General features: G+C 45.8%; 1 long non-coding RNA gene across 1 annotated transcript in view; it reads right to left on the bottom strand.

Moving 5' to 3' along the window:
• Positions 1–829: 829 nt before the first annotated feature.
• LOC129384516 (uncharacterized) overlaps positions 830–19,909 on the bottom strand; it is a 48,105-nt gene continuing 29,025 nt past the window's right edge. Inside the window, exon 3 of the long non-coding RNA XR_008612230.1 lies at positions 830–1,281. This is a non-coding gene — a long non-coding RNA (uncharacterized lncRNA). The remainder of the gene's footprint in view (positions 1,282–19,909) is intronic.

The raw sequence follows: 19,909 nt of genomic DNA, 5'->3' as shown, positions 1-19,909 counted from the left end.
TAAGTATAAATCACTAGAGAATTCACACACAATTTCATTCTTCAAAGCAATTTTTACATGCATTTTTACGCCGAAGCATCTCCGAGTGGAATCAGCTGCCAGAAGCAGCTACCGCTATCGCGTCTACATCGCTCTTTAAGAGTTTTTTTTTAATAACGTGCTTAACGTAACTTCATTGTTCTCTTAAATTTTTCCTTAACTTGTTCTTCTGTTCTGGCTTGCTTTTTACTTTTAGATCTTGAATTTATACTTCTATGTTTTTTTTTCTTAGTCATTTAATCCATCTGTGCATTTTCGCATAAATCTATTGATTTTTCATGCTCCCTATTTTTATCGAGTAAACTGCTTGTTTTTCAATTTTGCTTGGTAATATGCCCTCCCCTCTGGAATGTACAAATCCTGGGGGTACAATAAATTAAAATATATAAATAAATGTCTTCCATAATAACAACTTTGCAACACATTGACGAACGCTGGTTAACCTTTTGAACATTTGAGTTGCTTTGTAAGCTCTGCTCTATTCTATGTTGAGCCAAATGTTGGGTTTTTCTATAGGTTACCTCAGTTACACAGAAATGAAACAAAATCTATTTTGCTTCTTTGTCTCATTTTGTGTTTCATTTGTGTAACACATTTTACAACGACGCTGTTATTGCAACTATTAGGCCGTGTGCGTGCAAACGCGTATAAGCGTATACACTGGTGCTCCTGTGTTATTATACTACAGTGTACGTATATCTATCTGAGATACCGATTTTCACAACTTGCATAAGAATTGCAGGGGGTGAAGATGAAACGCCAGGAGGTCGCTCTGGGTTTGTGCCCGAGGTCCAAGAAAGGTAGCGTCTTGTTGGCCGCCTAATGCTTGGGAAGGGGAGAGTCTTCCCAAGCAATCAATGCGCTAGCACTTGGCGAACGAACGATCACAGGCATATCCTAGAGTGCAGACGCATTAAAAGTGGCACGGCGAGGCCGATAAAGCACGTAGTTTTTTTTTTATTCTCCCTTAGCAATTAATTTCACTGTTGTGCCCTTAGCACAGAAGCATTATCGAAGCGACTGGTTACTAAGAACACATGAAACAGAGAGACAAAGAACTTTATTAACAAGGACCTGAGAAGCCCTGCTCTAGGGCAGAGCTGCGGACCGCTCACACGTGGAGAATGGTAAGCCGAGCCCCACCCCCGCATCGTGGGCTCCCTGGGCAGCCCAAGTTTGCCGTGAAAATGCTGTGCTCTGGATGGCAGAGCTCCATTCTTCTTCCGTGATACGATTGGGTCCCTGTAACGAGGGGCATCGCCAGAGCATGTGTGCTAGATTGCTAACAGCCACAGAGTCAGGGCAAATAGAGATAAAAGCATCTGGAGGGACCTATGAAAAAGGGCCAGATTCAAATAGGACTTAGTCTGCAGCATGCGTAAATTGGAAGCCAGAGGCCTAGGAAGTTTGCAAGGAAGAGCACATGAAAACAAAAATAAATATATAAGAAAGCAGAAACACTAACTACTGTAAAGTCGTAAGAAATGTTCACAGGTAAAAACAAAAACACGATGGAACAACAACGAACCGATTAGGTGAAAATAAGGAGAGTGAACTGATCAAGTTGGTATAGACGTCCGCACGCCAAGTTTCATCCTAGACGCCAGCGGTCGTTTCTCTTCTGACGGAATGATTTCTCCTCCCCTGGGTGTCAAGGTCGCGCCCGCGCTTAGTTCGCGCTGCACCCGAAACGTCTCTTGTTTGCGACTGCGCATAGGCGGATGACTGGAAATTATTAATATGTTGCTAACTATCACGACAGCAATGTAAACACGAAAGCGTTGATGCCAGCTGTGAAATTCTGCTAATTCACAAGAAAAAAGCAGACGGCATACATCGAGAACTGCTGTGCGCTCAACGAAATAAAAAACTGGCAAACGAAGCGATCTCGTTCATTGATCACTCGTGAGTGTATGACGGTTTTTACATGTGATCCACATGAATTTTATCATTACTGGTTATATAATCCTTTTATACAAATAAAAACTTTCAGTTGTTCGACCAGCGCTTGTCCTCTCTTCTTTCTCATGTTTCGTTTTTGTGTCCGCTGCCCAAGAATGGAAACCACTTCTGTTGCATGCGCTAGCAGTGGCCGAAGTTCACGCGGGCCGAGATATTGAATATGACCGGAGATCATTCCTGCATCACCACTGCACCGATCGCTCGAGTTACTGGACGATACATGCCCACGTCTTGGTCGCGCCGGCATTGCTAAAGCTGAAATGATTACTAATACTTTAAACTTCCGTCACTTCAGAACTGTTAAAAAAATGGCCAAGCTATTTGTATTGCTGCCTCTATTATATATTGTAGCTGACATACAAGTTAAAGTTCTGTGCGCTTGTTGTATTTCTGGTATGCGGCGATATATTTTGTTTATTTCCGCACAGTGCCGATGGAAGTCCGTTGTCGCCAACAGAGACAAAACAGATTTGTAGCAAGCATATTGTGGAAAACTACTAAAATGACTTTAGCTAACACGCATTGTGCGTGCCGACGATTTTGACGGCAGCACGTATGATGTCGTTTTCAATTACCTGCTCAGTGTCACTTAAATGGCTATGCAAACGCCGCCCATTCACCGCATTGCAGCCACGAAAATAATCGTCAAACGTACCGATCTTGTTAAAAGCAAATAGAAGCGTGTGCATCGTCATTCGAATAAAACGTCCACGCACACACACGTAGGCACACACCGCGCGTGGTATGAAACGTGCCCAAACACGCGTAGTGCAAGAGGCAATCGAGGCTAGTTGAATTTTGCCCCGCGTGTGGCGCTCTCACGCCTGCGCGACAGCTCCGCTACCCGGTGCCGTTCTTGTATATTGATTCATGTATTCGCCTTATCTAGAGCTAAATTTTCAACATGAATTAAATATAGTAACCACCAGTTACTTTTTCTTCAAGTGCTCTTGAAAAGTTGCTTGTGTGCATCGTTTATCTGCAGTGAACACAGAAAGGCAGTTCCCCTCTTGAGGAGTTCTTGTAAAGAACGAGCTTCGTAAAGTGGCAAAGAAAGGCAGGGGCCAGTGCATAATTTCTTATTTATTTCCTTTCTTAAATTTTATTTTAGCGTACTGCAGGCCAAGCAGGAGGGATATCATAGCCGTAAGTTTGAAAAGTGAAGAGGCTATACAACAATAAGGACAAAGACCTACCTCAAATTCAACCCTAGCCAAATTAGGAAAAAAAAGGACACAAATCCAGAACGCAAAAGTAAAAAGTGCAAAAGTACAAGTAGGCTTACAAATTGGTAACAAAAAAAAAGATGAAGTTTTCTATCACAAAAGAACTTCACGAAGCAAGAACACATTACAACTCAATGGACATTATCTTGCAAAATAATATGTTTCAGTTCAGTGGGGAAGTGATTTCATTTGAAAGCAGTTAGTAGTAATTTGTTCTATTCTTTCACAGTATTGGGGGAAAAAGTGCAGCTTGCTGAATGCAATTCGGAAGGGTTAACGCAATTTTTGCCGGAAAAAGTTTATGGCGGAAGAGAAGGTGACTTATTTTCCGGCATAATTGTAACGCTGGAATCTGCTTTGTGTACTTGCATGAGCAAAGAAGGAGAATCTGGCCTTCCATATTTACCGTATAAATACGTATGAATACGTTCCAATATTTCAGTGTCCTTCTTTTTGAAGCGATCCCAGAGTACCGACGCATATTCTAACTTGTACCTTATACATGCATTATATACTAATAGCATTGTATTCACGGGGCATTTTTAAGCTTTCTTTTGAGAAAACATAACATTTGAAAAGCAGCAGTACAAATGTCTGTGATAAGTATGAACCACGATAGATTTTTCGTAAGGGTAACTCCTAAGTACTTGTACTTATCAACTTCGCAAATCGCACTCCTGGCGCGGTGATTCGTGAATACTCTGGGACTTTCATTTCTTGAGAGTTTTTTTTCATTGTGTAGCGCCATACTCCACTCTGCACACCATTCATCAATTGCCTGGAGAGTTGGTTGTAGAAAATAATGGTCATCCGTGCACAAAATCTCTATACAGACAACAGAGTCATCTGCAAATAATCCGATTAAAACATCATCTGGTAACACATCTACTAGGTCATTTATACAAATTAAAAATGACAATGGTCCCAGTACGCTTCCTTGGGGAACTCCGGAGGTAACTGATAGCATGCTGGATGAATAATTTTCGGCTTGAACAAATTGTTGTCTGTCTTCAAGATACGCAGCAATCAATCCTACGATGTTGAACGGGAGACCAATATACTGCAACTGAAACAATAATTTATCATGAGGCACCTTGTCAAAGGCCCCAAAACAAAACATCAACCTGGCCAAACATGTCAATAATACTAAAAAATTCATGAACTGCTGAGACTAACTGCGGACATACCTTTTCTAAAGCCATGCTAGTAAATGCAGATTATCTTACGTTCAACAAGGAATTTCTGCAGGTAAGCTAAAATCAACATCATCATAAGCAGCAGCAGCAGCCTATTTTATGTCCACTGCAGGACGAAGGCCTCTCCCTGCGATTTCCAATTATTCCTGTCCTGCTCCAACCAATTCCATCTGGCGCCGGCGCATTTCTTCGCTCCGCCTGGTTTTCTGCGGTTCTCGACTGCAGTTTCCTTCTCTTCGTAACTATTCTGTAACCCTAATGGTCCATAGGTTATAAAACCTCCGCATTACATGACCTGCTCAGCTCCATTTTTTTGCTCGTAATGTCCATTAGAATGTCGGCATTAGAACCGCTCTCTTTCTGTCTCTTCACGTTATGCCTAGCATTCTCCATTCCATCGCTCATTGCGTGTTCCTTGACTTGGTCTCAAGCTTTTTTTTCAATCTCCATGTCGCTGCCTCATATGTCAGCATCGGTAAAATGCACTGATTGTATACACCCTCATTTCCAATCATATTGGTAAGTTTCCAGTCAGGAGCTGGCAATGTCGGCCTTATGCGATCCAACCCATTTTTATTCTTCTATGAATTTCCTTCTCACGATCAAGGTTCCCTGTGATTAGTTGACCCATGGAAATGTATTCTTTCACAGATTCTAGAGGCTGACAGGCAATCCTGAACTTTTCTTTCCTTGCCCATATATTCATCATTACCTTTATCTTCTCCATATTGTCACGTGGTGGTGACGTTGACGAACATAGTAGCAATACTGTGAAAGACAAAACCAACTTTTATTGGACGAACCTGTGCCCACAAGGACAGGTTACACTTATAGCACAACGATACGTCCAACACGGTCGGCGATCGTCGAAAATCTGATCAGCGGGTCAAGCGCGTCGGCGTTTATAAAGCAGTAGTCGAATGTTCCAGACTAATTGTTTGGACCCGCGTCCCTTCCACAAAGTTCTACACCATTCGCGTCAGGCGATGAAATTAGATAACACAAGGTCCGATGACAACAGACAGCGGATAGAAGCATCGAGAACTTTCCAGAAACTTCGGACACATGCAGGCGCGTCCCGCGCTGTGCGATAACATTTGTTAGGTGGTGAGAAGTGGTCGCCCGATAAAGATAAAGAAGTACACGTCTCATTACCCCCCTCTTAAAAAGCATCGTCCCGACGTTACAAATATAAGAGAGCGAAACACAATAGCACGCTTATTAAACAAAAGAGACAAAACAACGAAAAGAAACGAAGTCCAAAGGTCAGTTACGCGAAGTACCAAAGTTGATTAACACTGGTAGCACGGCTTGAGTCGCACAACGTGGACTATTTCAGGCAGTGAGCGGCGCCGCTGTGATAGCGAAATGCCGTCAGGCACGACCTCATAGTCCAGTGCGCCAATACGTCGGGTGATCTTGTACGGTCCGAAATACCGACGCAAAAGCTTCTCGCTCAGTCCTCGTCGGCGTATAGGGGTCCAAACCTAAACACGGTCACCAGGCTGGTACTCGACGAAGCGTCGTCGGAAGTTGTACTATCGGCTGTCGGTACGCTGCTGGTTCTTGATCTGTAGTCGGCCGAGCTGTCGGGCTTCTTCGGCGCACTGGAGATAGGTCGCGACGGCAAGATTCTCTTCGTCGGTGACGTACGGCAGCATGGCGTCAAGCGTCGTCGTCGGGTTCCTGCCGTAAACCAGCTTAAACGGCGCGATCTGTGTTGTTTCTTGCACCACCGTGTTGTAAGCAAAGATTACGTACGGCAGGACCGCGTCCCACGTCTTGTCCTCGACGTCGACGTACATGGCTAACATGTCGGCGAGGGTCTTGTTCAGGCACTCCGTGAGACCATTCGTCTGCGGGTGGTAGGCAGTTGTCCTCCTGTGGCTTGTATGGCTGTACTGCAGAATGGCTTGGGTGAGCTCTGCTGTAAACGCTGTTCCTCTGTCGGTGATGAGGACTTCTGGGGCACCATGTCGCAGGAGAATGCTCTCGACGAAAACTTTCACCACTTCGCCTGCGCTGCCTTTCGGTAGAGCTTTAGTTTCAGCGAAGCGGGTGAGATTGTCCGTCGCCGCGACGATCCACTTGTTTCCGAATGTTGACGCTGGAAACAGTCCCAACAGATCCATCCCGATCTGCTGTAATGATCGGCAAGGAGGTTTGATCGGCTGTAGTAATCCTGCTGGCCTGGTCGGTGGAGTCTTGCGTCGCGGTCAGTCTCGGCATGTCTTGACGTAACGGGCGACGTTGGCGGTCAGACGCGGCCAGTAATACCTTTCATGTATCCTAGACAGTGTTCGGAAGGCTCCGAGGTGCCCAGCCGTTTGATCGTCATGTAGGGCGTACAGTACTTCTGGACGCAGCGCTGACGGAACAACAAGAAGGTAGCTCGCGCGGACTGGTGAGAAGTTCTTCTTTACGAGCAGGTTGTTTTGTAATGTGAACGAAGACAATCCGCGCCTAAATGCCCTAGGTACTACGTCGGTGTTCCCTTCCAAATACTCGACGAGGTTTTTTAGCTCCAGGTCTGCTCGTTGTTGCTTAGTGAAGTCTTCTGCGCTTATTAATCCGAGGAAGGCGTCGTCATCCTCGTCGTCTTCCGGCGGGGGATCGATGGGGGCGCGTGATAGGCAGTCGGCGTCTCAGTGTTTTCGTCCCGACTTGTAGATTACAGTGACGTCATATTCTTGTAGTTTGAGAATCCACCTCGCCAGCCATCCTGAAGGGTCCTTTAAGTTAGCTAGCCAACACAACGTGTGATGGTCGCTCACGACTTTGAATGGCCTGCCATATAGGTAAGGGCGGAATTTTCCTGTACCCAAAATGATGGCGAGGCATTCCTTTTCAGTCGTAGAATAATTGCCTTCCGCTTTTGACAGCGACCGGCTAGCATAAGATATCAACCGTTCATGTCCGTCTTTCTTCCGGACTAGGGCGGCACCGAGGCCAAGGCTACTGGCGTCAGTGTGGATTTCGTAATCGGCGTCTTCGAAGAAAAATGCAAGTTCCGGCGGTGACTGCATGCGTCGCTTTAGTACTTGAAATGCGTCGGCCTGCGCCGTTTCCCACTTGAACTCTACATCAGATTTGGTTAGATGCTCAGCGATGCGGGAAAATTCCTTGACAAAGTACCTGTAGTAGGCACACATGCCAAGGAATCTAAGCATTGCCTTCTTGTCGATAGGCTGCGGGAACTTTGCGATGGCAGCTGTTTTATGTGGGTCGGGGCGTACTCCTGATTTGCTGATGACGTGGCCTAGGAACAGAAGCTCATCGTAAGCGAAGCGGCACTTTTCTGGCTTCAGAGTGAGCCCCGATGATTTGATGGCCTCTAGTACTATCGCAAGCCGCCTAAGGTGATCGTAGAAATTTCCGGCGAAGACGACGATGTCATCCAAGTAAACAAGACAGGTCTGCCACTTCAATCCTGCTAACACCGTGTTCATGACGCGCTGGAACGTTGCAGGTGCCGAGCACAGTCCGAATGGTATGACCTTGAATTCCTAGAGACCGTCTGGCGTGATGAAGGTAGTCTTTTCGCGATCTCTCTCGTGGACTTCTATTTGCCAGTAGCCAGACTTGAGGTCAGTCGACGAGAAGTATTTAGCGTTGCAGAGCCGATTCAATGCGTCGTCTATCCGTGGAAGGGGGTATACGTCTTTCTTCGTGATCTTGTTCAGTCGGCGATAATGGACGCAGAAACGTAGGGTTCCGTCCTTTTTCTTCACCAGGACAGCAGGAGATGCCCAGGGGCTTTTCGACGGCTGGATGAGGTCATCGCGGAGCATTTCGTCGACTTGTTGCCTAATAGCTTCACGTTCTAGAGTCGAAACTTGGTAAGGGCTCTGGCGCAGTGGTTGAGCGCACTCTTCAGTTATTATGCGACGCTTTGCAACTGGTGTTTACCGAATCCTCGATGGCGTCAAAAAGCAGTCTTTGTATCGTCGGCGCAGACTTCTGAGCTGTTGCTGCTTAATCACGGGGAAACTTGGATTTATGTCGAAGTCTGGCTCGGCAACTAAAGTCTTCGGGGTAGATGCGACAGAATCCTAGAGGACAAACACATTACTGGTTTCCAGAATTTCGTCGATGTACGCGATCGTAGGGCCCTTGTTGATGTGTTTAAACTCCTGGCTAAAACGTGCAGTCGAGCAATCCCTCTTGCGACGCTAATTTCACGATCGAGCAGTAGATGTTGGTCACCCTCCATGAAGCCTTCTACGTAGGCAGGAGTTTTGGTGCCGACGGAAATGACAATGCTGGAGCGAGGCGGGATGCTGACTTGACTTTCGAGCACACTCAAGGTGTGATGACGACGAGACCTCTCCTGCGGTATCGCTTGGTCTTCCGACAGCGTTATCGATTTCGACTTCAGGTCGATGATTGCGCCGTGTTGGTTCAGGAAGTCCATGCCGAGAATGACGTCTCGTGAACACGGTTGGAGGATAACGAAGGTGGCAGGGCAAGTCCGCTCGTGAATGGAAATTCTTGCCGTGCACATTCCAGTCGGCGTAATGAGGTGTCCTCCAGCGGTCCGAATTTGAGGGCCTTCCGATGCAGTTTTAATTTTCTTCAACTGGGCGGCAATGTGTCCACTCATGACGGAGTAACCAGCCCCTGTGTCGACTAAAGCGGTGACTGCGTGGCCGTCGAGAAGCACGTCGAGGTCGGTGCTTTGTTTTGCATTACAGTTTGGTTTTGGCGTCGGATCACAGCTGCGCCGTGTTGACCTGTGGCTGGTATATGACGTCATCAGGTCGTCTTTCGTCGTCGTATTCTTTGCCTCCACACTTCATCGGGACGACGACGTGTCGTTGTGTCGTCGAGGTAGTTTCTTCGGCGTCTTCGTCGGCGGCGGAGGATCTTCGTCAGTTCGACGAACAGCAACCGCACCTCCATCGGTTGCTGCTTTTAGTTTTCCGGATATGGGCTCGCTGACCGGCCCCGCGCTGGGCCAGTGTATGGACGGCGCAGCGGCGACAGGTAGCGGCCTGGTGACGGCGAACAGAACGGTCGTCGAGGGCTCCACTGAGTAGCGGCCAGGTAGTTGGCGATGTCGCGAGGGCGTTCACCTTCCATCGAGCGCTGTGCGTTGGCGCCGCAGTGGTAGCTGAGCGGGCGGTGGTCAGGAGTACGCCAAACGTCTGTCTTCCTCGGGTAGCGGCGCTGGGCAGCAGGTGGGCTGCGCTGGCGGCGGCGGCGGTGGTCGACGGAATCGCGGCGTTACAAGGCCCTGGCGCGGTCACGGAGGAGGACCTTGACGGCGTGCGACGGCGGCGCAGGTCATCGCTTCTGGCTGGGGATGTGGTAACTGAGGTTGCAGCTCAGGAACTCCTAGCGATCGCTGAACCTCATCTTTCACGATGTCAGCGATTGAAGCTACTTGAGGCTGCGACGAAGGCAAGACCTTGCGCAGTTCTTCGCGCAAAATGGCCCTGATGGTCTCTTGGAGATCAACGGAGCCCAGCGCTTGGATGGCGCACTGAGCCAGGAGCACTTGGCGGTTTATTGCCTAGTGCGCATTTCTAAAGTTTTCTCAATCGTCGTAGCCTCTGTCAGGAACTCAGCTACGGTCTTCGGTGGGTTTCGGATTAGTCCGGCGAAAAGTTCTTCCTTTCCGCCTCGCATCAAGAAACGTGCTTTTTTTCTCTTCGAACATTTCTGGGTCGGCATGCCGGAAAAGACAGGTAATCTCTTCTGTGAAGATGGCAATTGTCTCATTGGGTAGTTGGCCTCGGGTTTCCAGCAGAACTTCGGCCCTTTCTCTTCGGACAGCGCTTGTGAACGTCCTCAGGAAGTTACTGCGGAACAGGTCCCTTGTTGCAAGGGTGGACTCCCGGTTCTCGAACCAAGTCCTCGCGGCATCTTCCAAGGAGAAGTACACATGTCGTAGCTTATCCCCAGATGTCCAGTTGCTAAAGGTCGAGATCATTTCGAAGGTGTCGATCCAGGTTTCCGGATCCTCTGACGTAGCTCCACGGAAGGTAGGCGACCCCCTGGGTTGTTGAAGTACGACGGGTGACACCGGGGCTGCCATTGTGGTTTTCTTGGACACAATCGTTTTGGTCTTCTGAGGTAGAAGTCCGTGATCCGGGGGCAGGTGTTGTAGACGACGGTTTGCTCGATGGTCCGGGACTACGTTGGTGCTCTCTTTGCCGTCCGGGCTTGGATCACGGCTTGTCGGGGGCGTCCGCTACATGGACGAAAAGCACCTGCACCAGATGTCTCGTGGTGGTGACGTTGAAGAACACAGTAGCAATACTGTGAAAGACAAAACTAACTTTTATTGAGCGAACCTGTGCCCACAAGGACAGGCTACACTTATACTACAACGATAGCGTCGAACACGGTCGGCGATCGTCGAAAATCTGATCAGCGGGTCAAGCGCGTCGGCTTTTATACAGCAGTTGTCGAATGTCCCAGACAAATCGTTGGGACCCGCGCGCCTTCCACAAAGTTCTACCCCATTCGCGTCAGGCGATGAAATCAGACAACACAAGGTGCGGCGACAACAGACAGTAGATAGAAGCATCGATAAGTTTCGAGAAACTTCGGATACATGCAGGCGCGTCCCGCACTGTGCGATAACATTTGTAGGCGGTGAGAAGTGGCTGCCCTATAAAGATAAAGAAGTACACGTGTCAATATTATCTACAACCCCACTGTCACACTTTCTAGATCCTCAAAGATTCGTTGTAACTCGACTGCAGTGCGGCTGAAAAGAACAATGTCATCGGCAAACCGAACATTGCTGATATATTCGCCGTCGATCCTTACTCCTAAGCCTTCCCAGTTTAATAGCTTGAATACTTTTTCCAAACACGGAGTGAATAGCATTGGAGAGATTGTGTCTCTCTGTATGACCCCTTTCTTTATAGGTATCTTCCTACTTTTCTTGTATAGAAATAAGGTAGCTGTGGATCCACTGTAGATATTTTTCAAGAAAGTTACGTAAGCGGTCTGTACTCATTGATTGCGTAATGACTCTATGACTGCTGGTATCTCTACAGAATCAAATGTATCTTCGTAATCTATGAAGGCCATATATAGATGCCTATCGTACTCTGCCCATTTTTCGATTGCCTGGTCAATTACATGGATGTGGTTCATCGTGGAGTATCCCTTCCTGAAGCCAACGTATTCCCTTGGTTAACTGAAGTCCAGTGTTGTACTTATTCTATTAGAGATTATTTTGCAGAAAATTTTACATAATACTGGGAGTAAGCTAATGGGCCCATAATTTTTCAATTCTTTCACGTCTCCGTTGTTGTGGGTTAGCATAATTCTTGTATTCTTCCAGTTTTCTGGCATCCTTGCAGTCGATGGACACTTCGTATAAAGAGCCGCCAGTTTCCCAAGCATTATGTCTCCTCTATCTTTCATTAAATCGACTGTTATTCCATCTTCTCCTGCCGCTCTTCCTCGTTTCATGTGCTGTAAGGCCCTTCCAACCTCGTCGCTAGTTATACCAGGAGTTTCTGTATACTGTTCATTAGTGCTTCTAATGGAGGTATCCTGACTCCTCTGGGTACTGTACAGCTCAGTATAGAATTCTACTGCTGCTTTTACTATACCTTCGAGATTGCTGATCAAATTGCCCTGCTTATCTTTCAGTGCATACATCTTGGTTTGTCCTATGCCGAGTTTCCTTTTTACTGAATTCAAGCTGCGTCAGTTTTTTACGGCTTCTTTAGTCTTTCTCCCGTTATAGTTTCGAATACCGCTTATTTTCCCCTTGTTGATCACTTTTGACAGTCCCACGAATTCTTCCATTCTTTCTCGTTTCTGTATTAGGTCCTTTGTTACTTGGGAGAGCTTGCCTACTGGTTGCCTTCCTGCTTTGCCTCCTACTTCAATTGCTACCACTGAAGCCAGCCTAGTTACGGTTTTATTCATTACCTCTATGTCAGCGTCATCTATCTGCTCTAAGGCTGCATATTTCTTTGCAAGTACCAGCCTGAATTTGTCTACTTTTACCCTTACTCCTTCTAGGTTAACCTGTTTCTTCTTGACCAATTTTGCTATTTCTCTCTTCAAATTGAGGTGAATCCTAGCCCTTACTAACCTATGATCGCTGCAATTTACCCTACCTATCCCATCTATATCCTGCCCTTTGCTGGGGTCCGCAGATGGTATGAAATCAATTTCATTTCTTGTTTCGCCATTAGGGCTTTTCCACGTCCACTTGCTGTTCTAGAAATGGTACAACGCAACATACAATGGAAGAAACAAGCCGAGCCAGCCAGATAAAGGAACAGAGCGCTGACTTCTAACTGGTTTATTCGTAAGTTGTACGAAATATATGCCTACAAGAAAGCATCAGGACAAGTCGTCACAACACTTCACAAAACGTCACACCAATAGAAGGCTACACCATCAAGAGTCACAGAACGCGCAATTCTGTCATGCACGGTTAAATTGATCAAGAAATCTTGCTTCCTGTGGAGATAGGCACAAAGATGGCGCGCTAACGCACGTGCTGCCAGCCCTTGCTATGAGATCAGCTTCAATGATCTCCCGCGTAAGTTGTGATCGGTGCTTTTTAGCACTTCACACCAATAAAAATTCGGTTTATATCCACAGTCGTGACAGTGAATTCATAAGTGTCCCTCTATAGCCTGGTGCACATTTTAATCATGTTATTTTAGCCTTTCATTAAGGCTGCGACACGTTTCACCTATATATCTCTTCCCCCAGGATAGTGGAATTGAATAAACGACTCCAAGAAAGCAAGACTTTAGAAAATCAAATTATAGGGTTTTACGTGCCAAAACCACTTTCTGATTATGAGGCACGCCGTAGTGGAGCACTCCCGAAATTTCGACCACCTGGGGTTCTTTAACGTGCACCTAAATTTAAGTACACGGGTGTTTCCGCATTTCGCCCCCATTGAAATGCGGCCGCCGTGGCCGGGATTCGATCCCGTGACCTCGTGCTCCACAGCCTAACACCATAGCCACTGAGCAACCACGGCGGGTAACAAAGCAAGACTGAAAACGCTTCTTGTGCATAGTCGATCAGACAGTAGTGCATGGATGAAATGCGTTTACGACAGTACAGAGCCTGCGTAGCGTACCCGGCGCGCAAAACACTACTCCCACGTCACCCTTGCGGCCAATCTTTTTTTAATCTGAGAGATGTTATGCAAATATGGTATGACTACCGGCCTCTTGTGATCATTATTTCGTTGTTGGGCTTCCGTGTCACTGTCCTTCTTTAGCTGCTTTAACAGCTTTTCAGATATGGGCCGACAGTGGTGTGGCTGCACAAAAGTCGATAAACTTCACCTGCAAAGCTGCGCTGCATGGTATGATGACAGGATTTCCTGAGGGCATTTGTAATACAAAAATTAGTGATGCTTCGCTTAACCAGCTTAGAATGGGCTGAGTTACGTGATAAAATAGGTTTTCCGCTTCTTGGTTCGTACATCCAGCATACATGGTCACGTGAACGAAGTAAATTAAGGTCTAAAAATTGTAAGCTGTTGTCAGTGAGCATCTCATGGGTGAACACAAGCGGATGAAAGCAGCTGTTCAAATTTTTTCACCATTTCGTCTGATGTGGGCTGGAAAGCAGCGTTCTCGCAATCTACAAAGACACCAAAATTATGTACAAATGGCATACTTTGACGACACTTCGTTTATCTAGCATGCTCAATAGCAGCCGGTCATGGTGAGCAAGGTAGATGTCACTTTGGACAAGGGCTAGGCATGAGCCAATGCTTACACCATTGTGTTGAATGTAGGTCCGATCATTAAAAGATACAAAAGTAAATTTTAGGTAAAACGATGAAAGTTCATTGACGCTGCTGTTATGAACACGAGTGCGATTCTGGAAAGCTATTGCACCAAAGGAATCAATGGTGTCCTCAACATACTGCAACAACTTGTGCGGTGACGAATAATATAAACCCTCTTATGTCTCCTGAAAAAGCTTGTAAGCCCTTGTTAATCTCTTTGAAGAAGTTTCTCAAAGCGTCCGATTTCCTTGTTAAAATAGGGTCGTCAACAGTAAGCAAGTTCAGTTTCTCTTGTAGAAACAGTGCGACGGATTTGTGCCACGTCCCTCTTTCTGTCACAATGACCCGCAAGGGGCAGTCAATTTTATGTGCCTTGGCCGTGACAAACATGTCAAGGCTCAGTTTCTTGCACTCATCGACTGTTTTGGGCAGTTTTTCGAAACCGAACGCGTTGGTCAGCTTTTTTGCTTCGGATTTAACTTTGGGCAACGAAATGGCAACCAGCGGTCGAAAGACAGAATCGACGGCTGTGGTAGCTTTCGTGAGGAACAAAGAATTAGGCAAAATCGCAAATCCAGCTTCTTTGCCTGAAAGCAAAAGAGCAAGGGAATGCTCTTTAAAGTACCTCACAACGTTCTTGATTGAAAGCTTCTTGCTTGGCGGCTTGAAGCGCGAAATCACATCGACACCCTCAGGCACACACCTGTCCCCTTCGACCTCGGGATCCTCTCGGGCTACTTGCCTGACGTAGGTGATCAGCTCGTGCAGTCAATTGGCAGGTTCCGTGGCAAACTTGGGCCCAAGGCTCAACACACGCCTAACCTGTTAGGGAATCACAACATCGCCCACTCTTTGCAAGGGGTTGCTCGTTGCTGTCGCCTTCTTCGGTGTCATAGCACGCAGGTGGAAGAGCATATGTTGTCAGAGGTACTCTGCTGATCTGTCGATCATAGCGAAGAGTTCGCGCCACTTCTTCGCTTTAAGAACGCCTTCAGTGTTTTGTAGCTTGAGGTACAAGGCTTCTCTGTAGAAGCGACCCTGGCGTAGCTATTCAGCGCGAAGAATCTTGCACACCCTTTCCCATGACCAACGGAGGGTGTGAAGCCTGCTAGCAGGGATTTAACGTCGGGTGGAAGTATCTTGACTCGGATACAGTACACGAAATACCACGCACCACATACGGCGAGGGCTATTAGGTTAGCAATTAAATATGTCTTGAAGAAGAAGGGAGGCAGGAGCCCGATGTACAAGAAATAAGGTTCACTAGAGTTGAGGATTGGGCGACTTGGTATTGCATCCTAGAACTGGTATTGCATTCTAGAACTGGAAAGAGAAGCATCACTAATCTTTGTCTTACAATCACGCTCAGGAAATCCTGTCATCATACCATGCAGCGCGGCTTTGCAGGTCAAGTTGATCAACTTTTTTGTGCCGGCTACCCAGCCACACTACCGTCGGCCATATCTGAAAAGCTATTAAAGCAGCTAAAGAAGGACAGTGACACGGAAGCCCAACAAAGAAATAATGATCACAAGAGGCCGGTAGTCATACCATATTTGCATAACGTCTCTCACAGATTAAAAATGATTGGCCGCAAGGGTAACGTGGAAGTAGTGTTTTCTGCGCCGGTTACGCTACGCAGGCTCTGTACTGTCGTAAATGCCTTCCATCCGTGCACTACTGTCTGTTCGACTATGCACAAGAAGCGTTTTCAGTCTTGCTTTCTTGGAGTCGTTTATTCAATTCCACTATCCTGCGGGATGACATATATAGGTCAAACTGGTCGCTGCCTTAATGAAAGGCTAAAAGAACATGATTACAATGTGTACCGGGCTATACAGGGACACTTAGGAATTCACTGTCGCGACTGTGGATATAAACCGAATTTTTATCTGTGGGAACTGCTAAAAAAGCACCGATCACAACTTACGCGGGAGATCATTGAAGCTTGTCTCATAGCAAGGGCTGGCAGCACGTGCGTTAGCACACCATCTTTGTGCCTATCTCCACAGGAAGCAAGATTTCTTGATCAATTTAGCCCTGCATGACAGAATTGCGCGTTCTGTGACTCAGGATGGTGTAGCCTTCCATCGGTGTGACGTTTTGTGAAGTGTTGTGACGACTTGTCCTCATGCTTTCTTACAGGCATATATTGAGTGCAACTTGCCAATACACCAATTGGAATCAGCGCTCTGTTCCTTTATCTGGCCAGCTCAGCTTGTTTTTTCCATTGTACGTTGCGCTGTACCAGTTCTAGAATGCAATACCAACTCGCCCAATCTTCAAATCTAGGGTACATTCTTTTGCTACGCTCCCTGAAAAAGGTTTTCATCATTCGAAGCTTATTCTTTTCTGCGAATTTTACCAGCATCTCTCCTCTAGCGTTGCTAGAATCGATGGTGTAGTTTCTAATTGCTTGTTCCCCAGCGTGATTTTTCCACACTTTTCCATCGAAGTCGCCCATTACTACAGTATACTGTTTCCACCTTTTTTTATCGCTAATTCATCATCTTCATAAACTGATCTACTTCATCATCACCGTAACTGGGTGTTGGAGCGTAGGCTTCTACTACCGATAATCTATACCTCTTTTTATATTTGATTACGACTTACAACGACAGAAAGCTGAGCTAGTTGGTAAGAATTCATTATGCAAAAAAGAGGTGAGGCGTGCAGACAGGACACAAGAGTAGACAAGTGGACAACACGAACGCCGTGTTGTCCACTCCTCTACTCTTGTCTCCTGTCTGCACGCCTCACCTCTTTTTTGCATATTGATTACGACTACTGCTAGCCTCTCATTATTGCTGTAGAATATTGAATTCGTCAATGTTGTCCGCTTTGTCCTTATGGATTAGGCATCCTACCCCGTATTGTTTCTTATCTGGGAGACCTCTATAGCAGAGGACATGGCCGTTATTCCGCAATGTATAAGCCTCACGAGTTCTTCTAATCTCAATAAGGCCGATAATATCCCAAGCAATGTCCAATAGTTCCTCAAAGGGTCCTGATAAGCTAGCCTCACTCGACAGAGTTCAGCTGTTAAAGGTTGACAGAGTCAATTTCCACTGACGGCCTGCCTAATCCCACTTACCATAACATGCTCTAACTTATAATGATATGCTACAACAGCTTACAGCTTTTACTGATGATATAAACTGGGTGATAGTTAGTAACCAGCAGACGACTCCCTTTTTTATGTATTGGTAGAATGGTTGCGTTTCGCCAATCATATTGTATATCGTATCAGCTCAGTGGTAAATTTAAAATATCCGTAAGAAATCCAGAAATCTGCTCAGCATAGCGCCATAAGAATAAGTTAGGAATGCCATCTGGTCCACTAGCCTTCCTTGCAGTGATATTCAAAACCATCGCCAGAGAGCCCTCGCGTGTGATTACAATTTCATGTGCACAATCAAACGCGGGTGCGCTTTGCTCAGTTTCATCCAGCTCCGAAAATACACCTTGAAAGTAGACATTAAACTTTTCCGCTATACTACAAGGGTCCGTCAATGTGCTTTGATCAACCTTTATTTTCGATAGTTATGCTCCAGCTCGGCCAAAAATTTGCCCGAATTTGGAAGGGTCGCTTTTAATAAAATTTTCCAAACTGTTCTCAAAAACGTTCTGTTTAGCTCACTCATTCCAAGTCAATAAATTATTCTTAAGGTTATTAAAACGCACTGTTCCTGTTTGAGCTTTCTTCCTCAGTCAATTTATCGTGCGCTAACAATGAATTATCTCTATGATAATTCATGCATTTGAATGATGTTTGCACACACTTCTCGATAATATAATGTTTTCGACAGAGTATGGGACAGTACTACGAAACATCTACTTTGCGCTTTCAACAGTACAGATTGGACCGCAAAGGTTTTGGCCTAAGTAGTCTATTATTGCCACATCATCTACTCGATCAAAATCCTTGACTACGTTTTTTACAAAAAATTCTTTCTGGCTATCAAGCGCTCTAGCCCACGTGAAAAAAAAAATTAATTCATTGTCAGAGCTTCCGGACTCAACTGTCGCGTGTGCACCACCGAAGACTTCACTAACGAACATAAGGTCAAGAATAGAATTCTCTCTTGTGTCCACTTTCACTAGTTGTTTGGGGCTAACAGAAAGAATAATGTCGAGTTCAGTTTTCAGAAGCGGCGCACCCGTAACTGAGTATATTGCAATTAATGTTTTGCAGATGAAACTCACCTGTGATTATTCAGTTTCGGCCTTGCCGATTTACAAGTTCATTATATAGTTGAATGATGTTCTCATCGTTAGCATCAGTACATCAAAAACTCTGACAAGAAAAGTGTTATTCCTGATGATAACACTCTCAGGAATAAGCTTTCGTGTTTGTGGATTTGGTTAAAAACGTCTACTTGAATTCCCCTTTTATTTGCGATCACTGCTGCACCGCCGCCACGAGCCCTCTGTCCCTTCCATACAATTGAAAAGTTGTAGGAGCTATTTCGTCATCGCCTAATCTGCTCATTCAACCAGGTTTCGGTGATTACGCAACGATGACGTACATACAGCAGCAAAATATTTTCAAGCTTATCTTTTTTTATTTACGATGCTGCGAGCGTTCAGAGACAGCAAGGGTAATTGGCGAGGCTAGAACTGTTAGCTTGAATAAGATAATCTGTTGTAATTCGGCACTTCATTTCGAGCGTTCAACGTGTCATCCCACAGGAGGATTTTATCGCCTATTCGGAGCTTACCAGTAGCGTAGCCAGAAATTTCGTTCGGGGGGGGCTCACTTTGCAGCTCGGCCTCCTCCTTACAGAATTAGTCGAGGGATCTATATATATATATATATATATATATATTATATATATATATATAATATATATAATAAATAATAATAATCATAATAATAATAATAAAATAATAATATATATATATAATCTGTCATTCAACAACCTTGTTTACATTTTCGTACATACCCAACGACCAGGGGAAAATCTCAATGACGCTGTCCTTTGTTAGAATGCATTGCGCAGGAGCAGCTGTCACCGCTCGTGTATTGCGAGCAATTGCTCCGACATTATAGTCGCAACAGAGAGCACATGTAAAAAAGCAGGAGTTCTGCAAAGTATACGAGGGCGAGTCAAATGAAAGTGAGCCAATGCGAATATATGATAAACGGGGTACTTTATTTAAAAGTAGTCACCATGAGTATTTAGACACTTGTCCTACTAACGAGTCGCGTAATTCCCGTCTCATAAAACTCCTTGGATTGCTGCCTCAAAAATCTGTAAATGACTACACGTCATCTTCCGACACGAATCTGGTTCCCTTGAGCAGTCTTTTTCAAATTTTACCAAATGTGGAAGACGCAAGGCAACAGGTCTGGGCTGCATGAGGAATGTTGCAACGTTTCCCACTTGAACTTTGCCAGTTTTGTATTAACCACATCAGCGACGTAGGAATGGGCAATGTTGTGAAGCAAGATGTTCCCAATGCTCAATTTTCCACGTCGTTTGTTCTTGATTGCGACACGCAGCCGATCCGACCTTTCACAATATCTGAAACGATTTAGAGTCTCTCCAGGTTTAGAAAATTCTATCAATAATGGCCCCTAACTATCTAAAAAGAAGTCAACACTTCTTTCCGGCAGAAATGACGGCCTTTGTTTTCCTTGGGAGTGGTGAATTCAAATGCTTCCACTGTAAGCTTTGCCGTAGTGTTTCAGGCTAGTAGTAGCGGCACCATGAGTCATCCCCGGTCACAATTGCGGACAA

The sequence above is a fragment of the Dermacentor andersoni genome, chromosome 5, assembly GCF_023375885.2.
Source record: "Dermacentor andersoni chromosome 5, qqDerAnde1_hic_scaffold, whole genome shotgun sequence".
Classification (NCBI taxonomy): Eukaryota; Metazoa; Arthropoda; class Arachnida; order Ixodida; family Ixodidae; genus Dermacentor; species Dermacentor andersoni.
This window is presented reverse-complemented; position numbering and strand designations above follow the sequence as displayed.